A 6490-nucleotide genomic window follows, 5' to 3' on the forward strand; every position below is an offset into this window, starting at 1 on the left:
TATGTGGCCCTTGGCTTTATTTACTGTATACCGTTCAAACACAGCACTGAGAACAGAATTATTAATTTCCTTATGAGCTTTTCTGTGGCACTCATCCCTGTAGCAGCTGAGTTCTTCCCAAATGTTAATGAATTTACATTCACAACGCCGCAGTGAGGTGGTGATCTCTCCATTTTACACTTGAGGAATGGAAGCACTGGGACATCAATGTCAACAGTATGCACAAGTGTGGGAAGTGGGGGTGCTGTGGGGCGCCGTGCATAAAACCTGGGGGTGTTTCCCGGGCCTATGTCCTCCACCCACACTCTGCTCCCCAACCCCTCGTCCCAGGCCTCTGGTCCCGCTCCTGGGGCCCGGCCTCTGGCCCCGCTCCTTGGCCGCTCCACGGCCGGGGCTCTGATTTTGGCCTCACAGGTGGGGTCCCGGCTGCCGGCCCCTGCCCGGGCTCCGATCCTGGCCCCACACCCACCCCCAGCTGTGGCCTTGGCCCCCTTACCTCTGTCTGGGTCCCTCCATCCCGGAGACACAGCCCTGCTCCCAGCCTCAGAGGTGGGGGGCAGACGGGTAAAGGGACTGGCTTTCAGCACCCCCACAACTAAAAATGTTCCTGTGCCACCGGCAGTATGCATTGATTTTGGAGTGCCCAATTTGAAACGCTTATGGCCTGACTTTTCTGTTGAGTTGCTGGGGCCACAGATTACTAGTACATAACCCACTAGGGAGCTATGACCTTTTCCACCAGCCCCTTGTGGCTTGTTAAGTTTCATATTCCTTCAAGTGTGTTGGTCTTAAAACCAGTCTCCCACTTCTTCTTTGTGTTATCACTGATGGTGGGGAATGTCTTCCACCCTTCTTTCAAAATCCTATCATGCATATTCAGCTCATCCCTTATGTGATAATATCAGGTAACCTCCTATGGCACTTACTTCTTGCAGTTTGGCCAGTTCTGAAGTCTGTATTGTTTCACTGTCTGGAGGACTCCATCCTCTTGGTGCTTTGCTGGACTTCCTGGAGCTTCCCATCAAAGATGCAAAGGTATTGTGGCATATTCATCGATCCCGTCTTCTATTCCACAGAGCCATTTGTGTTACACTAAGCAAGGCTTACCTTCCAGAGTGCATCTGCCACCAGTAGACCCTTTCCTGGGCAGTGCCTTATCCTCACAATCACCGTGCTGCCATCTCAATAACAGGTATTGTAGACTTTGGTGCACTCAGAAGTGGCTTCTTTATGCTGCTTTCTACTGGCGTCTGGTCCAGCTGCACATCTTACATTGTGCCCAAAAGTGAACTGATGGAATTGTTTCTTTCCTAAGAGCACAGCAAGTATCTGAGCATATCCCCTTTCTGTGTCTCTCTGGGCTGTAGTAGAAGATGCTATGGGTTTTGCATCCATGCTGCTCCCAGGCCTCCTTCTGAGGCATCACGTTGCAGTGCTAGCTGTTCCATGGGGTTTTAGTACTTTAGGACTGATGGCTTACTTTGCATTTTTCTTTACTCTTTCAAATGCCTGTGTCACCCTGTCTGGAGTGGTTCACAACCATGTGTGCCAACCTTAGGGCAGACTGTCAAGAAGCAGGGCCGAGACGCCAAACTGGTTAGATGTTATAATGAGATTTCACAAACCCACTAACAAATGTGAATTCCTAAATCTCTGTAACAGTCTTACCATGGAGTCACAGGCAATCCTCTTGGGCATTCCAATCTATCTTGCCACCAAGGCAAACTGGATTATGTGGCAGATGGTTGCTATACACCACAGATTACAAAATATTCAGGTTGTTCCCAGTCCCGAGAGACCAGTCACTTACCCCAGGTCAATTTGTACCTTAGATCTTTCACCAAAAACAAACACTTGTACCCAATCCTGTAATTAATTAACTAAAGATTTATTAACTAAGAAAAGAAATGAGAGGGTTTTTACAAGGTTAAAGCAAGCAAACTTATTTCCTTCTTCCAGAATTCAAGCTGATGGGACAAGTCCTTTTACATGTAGCCTCTTCATGGGTATGCAGAGACAATTAGAAAAGTCTTTTTACCCTGATGTCTCACGCTGGCCCATTTAGTTTCGGATAGCCCCTCCTGATGGGCAAGAGGTAAAACCTTTCATAGGGATTTAGCATTTTGCACTAGGTAACAGGGTTTTTTCTTGGTTCATAAGTTAGATATTTCAGAACAAACCTTTTACAACTGTATAGCAAATACTTAAGTATTACCTTACAGCATGGAAAACAGACATTATAAGTAGGATTAATACATGCAGCAACTTACAAGCATTTTATAAAGACTAAACACATGTTATAAGTCTAATATCCATCTTAACCATACTAACACACAGGTGAGCTGGTCTGGTTTCCAGTAGGGAATTTCTCAGTGCTCAGCTGAGGCCTAAAGCCTTGGCAAGAACTGACACCTGGTTTGCCAGCATCATAGCCTGATTTTGGGTCTCTGATCATTCCTAGGGTGCGTCATTATATGTTAACGGTCTCAAAGGATCATAGGCTTCTAACAGGTGGGAACAGAATCTGGAAAAATTGTTGGCCATCCCTATAAATTGCTGGACTCCCTTTGGTCTGAGCATTTCCTTAATGGCAGTCAAAACGTCTCTCACCAAATCCCTTAGAAATCAAATTCCTGGAGTAGAGAACCTCAGTTCTTCTCATTTTCAGCCTGTCTGTATTCCGCGTAATATTGCGCTCCTGGCACCTGTTTAGAAGTTGCCACAGCTTAGTACTGTGGATTTGGATTGCCGCTTCATTCTTATTACAGAGGAAGAAGATATTAAGGTTGTCAACTATGCTCTTGAGGTGCCCAGTTCAATTTTCAGTGGAACATTTCTGGGGCCAGGCTGATGCCCATAAGCTTTTATAGCCACGGCACCTGCCAAAAAGTGTGACACAGGTTGTCAGGTGGCCGGATGGCTTGTCTAGCTCAGTACACCAGAACTCATTTTTGACATCACAAGCAGCGAATGCATTTCCCCTGGATACATCACATAGTATGTCCTCAGTCACTGGCAATGGCTAGTGACTTGTTTTCAATGGTTTGGGATCCATGGAGATCCTCAGTTTACCTGTTAGTTTTCTCACCAGGACTAGGCAGCTTATCCACTCTGTGCTAGTTTCTATGGGTGTAATGATGCCTCTTCTTTGAAGGCTTGTCAGATCCTTCTTCAGTGACTTCAACAGTGGTAATGAAACTCTGCATTTCAGTAGTATCCTGGGCTGCACGTGGGGATGTATTTCTAACTTCAGCTTGCCCTCTAGGTGTTCATCTCCTTGCGTTTCATCCTTACATTCTGTTAGAATGCTGGACAGGGCGCATGGTGACTGGTATCTCTCCTCTCTCACATTAAAGATATTGTAGTGTTGTACTAAGATCAAATCCATGGCTTACCCTGTCCAGCAGTGGGTGGTGCATCTATGCATCAACTACTATAAGTTCCAAGCTGTCTCTCGTTTTGTGGGTTTCTTATCAACCATCTGTATTTTCCCACTGACCTCCAAATGGTTTTATTGTACATAACCACATCTGCTCACATTTCTCCGGTCTAATAGTGCTGTTTATCAGGGTTGAAGTACCCTACAAAGTTAGGTCAGTTTAGCTACATTGCTCAGGGCTGTGAAAAATTTCACACCCTGTGCAATGTAGTTAAGACACTGCTAGACTGACAGAAGCATTCTTCCATCAACCTAGCCATCGCCACTCAGAGAGGTGGGTTTACTACAGCAATGGAAGAACCCCTTCTATTGCTGTAGCGAGTGTTGACATAACAGTACTACAGAGGTGCAGCTACATCTGTAGTGTTTCTAGTGTAGACACAGCCTCTATGTTCCAGTTAATCTGCCTGGAATGGAAGCAATCACTGATCTGCTGTAGCTGCAAGTATGGCAGTTGAATGGCTGTCAACCTTTTTGCTGTTCTGACTACCTGCATGCCGCATGTTTCCTCTCTTTCTAGGTGCTGCTTTGTAGGCCTGTTAATCACACACTCTTCCTTATTGTTTCTTTCTAGACTGACCATTGACACCATGTTTCATGTACCGTGTACAGGGCAATAAGATGAGAAGACTCCATGATCCTAAAACTAAATTTCTCTTTTTGTTTACCTCACACAGGTGATGAAATGGTTAATGTGGGCCTGAGAGACCAATACACACAGGTGATGGCACTTGGAGAGCAGGCCAGGACCAGTTAAAGATGACCTCTCAGCTGGTGGAGGATGTGGGTGGTTTTTATAAAGAGAGGAAGCCCAGAGTAGAAAAGGGCTTTAGGGACAAAGAGAAAGGGGAAGAAACCTGTAGTCTGGGAAGTAGAGCATGGAGGAAGTTCAGGAGGGAGTTGGATGGAAGAGGGAGCGGGGTGATGGGGAATCTTGAAGTGGGCCTGAGAGAAGGCCACCCCACAGGCAGAAAGCCTTAGGAGGGACTGGAGTTGAGGAGCCAAACAGGGCAAGACTTAAGGAGGATAGTCCCTGAAAGTCAGTACTTTGCAGAAGACTAAAAAGCTGCAGCGGGAAAGGGAGCAGACACAGGATGGTTTAAAAGTTCAAGGCAGGAAAAGAGCCTGACGCTGCTTTCCCTGAAATTTGTGGTTTGCTTTTGAGTTGGGTTAACAAACTCCAGGGAGAAGCCCTCAGGCTGCTAGTCTGATAGAAGAGTGGAAGAGGAGTCTGGGAGGGGAGGAAGATGGCAGATCGATTACCAGTATTGTGTAGGGCATTGTCCATGTAGCACACAGAAACCCTGGCAGGAGAGAGACTCTAAAGAGACCTGGCAGGAAGGCCAAGTCATGAGAAAAGAGGCTACCCCAAGGCCGTAGCAGCTGTCAGCAAGGAATGCTAGATGATGAGCTGCTACACAACACCCAGCCACTAGGGTGAACCTGCGATGAGTGCAACTTTTACACAATGCTGTAACTGCAGTGACATTTCCAGCCATGTGCACACAGACTGGCTTCCCAGTGCCTGCTCCAAACTCTTCCCTCCCAGTTCCATGCAGATTGCTACAAGCCCTAATTTATGGACAGGAGGCTGCTTTCTTGTTTCTCACCTCATATATGAGGAACGCTTAGTACCTTGTAGATTAGAGCTTCTTTCTTTTGATCATTTCTCAGGGGACATAAATTATCTAAACACTGGTCTAGGTAGATTGTTTCTGTAATAAACCAATATAATGTTTTAAGACTAACCATTTATGGTTAGGAACCAAGGGAGTATAAAACTGAAAAATGAAACTGAGTAGAATTGCCAAAACATCAGTATGTATTAGTAATACTCACTTGTCTACTTAAGAATGATTAGAAGAAGATGTATGTTATGGCCCTAAGGAGTGCATCTGTATTCAGAACAGCACTTAAACACATCTGCTTGAGTCCCATTGCAATCAGTGGGACATAAATGCATGGCCAAGTGCTGTCTGGAACAGGGATCAATATGCTGTCTATCACCATGTGACCACTAGCCGTATGTTATACACTTGCTGCTTCTGTCTTACGTGAATGCAGATAGGTATGTCTTCAACTTCTGTTCCGCTTATTTCCCTGCCACTACTGAAAATGGCAAAATATGTAGTGATTTATTGAATCTTTGACTTGATAGCTGTATAGATGCATTGCAATTGCACAAATTAAAAGGTCAAAAGCAAAATACATCTATAGTACTTCACCAAAGAAAAGCTATAAAATTACAATCTCGAGAGCGCTGCAGAAAGAGAGTTATTTTCCCCAGTTGCCCTTTTGGAAGACAATTGGTTAATTACAATTCAAATTTTTCTGACAAGTCAACAAAATTTTCTAATTTTGTGTTAAACGCTAAACAACTGGCAGGAAATCGCTACATGAAATTTGGAAGATCCCATATTCCTGTTCACAATAACCTCTCAGCTGGTGGCAAACACCTGGACTTAGTTAAATTATAACAAACTAAATGATTTTTAAAAGTGCTAATGCAACCGTGACACTTCCTCGGGGTACCCACGATTGTGAGGCACTTCACCACCACCTGCCCTTAGTGTGAAGAAGTCATGTCTGGGCCTGCTGTGGATCAGCTCCCTGAAACCAACAGCCTCTTACAACACAAGCACTGCCCTCCAGCCCTTGTTTTCTCTGCACAAGTAGTGATGGACACACATCAACCTTCGAGTCCTCAGAGCGTTCCCTGCAGCGTCCGGCCCCTGATCCACTGACCACTCACAGAATTACCAAGCCTGCCGTTCCCAAAGAAACATTAAACACTAGCTTGTAAAATTCAACTCAGGATCATCACTTTACTTAACACCCCAGCACTCAGATATGTTTGTAGTGAAAACAAGAATACATTTATTATCAAAGATTAGAGATTCAAGTAAAAGTGAGCAAGAATATTAGAATCAAATGGTTACGTATAAAGCAAAATAACGCTCTTTCTATAGACTAACTAGACTTAACTAACAGGTTGACCTCCTGCTAAAGAAGCTTATCTCACCCAAAGTTCTCTCCAGTGTTTTCAGCCCA

Source organism: Lepidochelys kempii, chromosome 2, assembly GCF_965140285.1.
Source record: "Lepidochelys kempii isolate rLepKem1 chromosome 2, rLepKem1.hap1, whole genome shotgun sequence".
Lineage (NCBI taxonomy): Eukaryota > Metazoa > Chordata > Testudines > Cheloniidae > Lepidochelys > Lepidochelys kempii.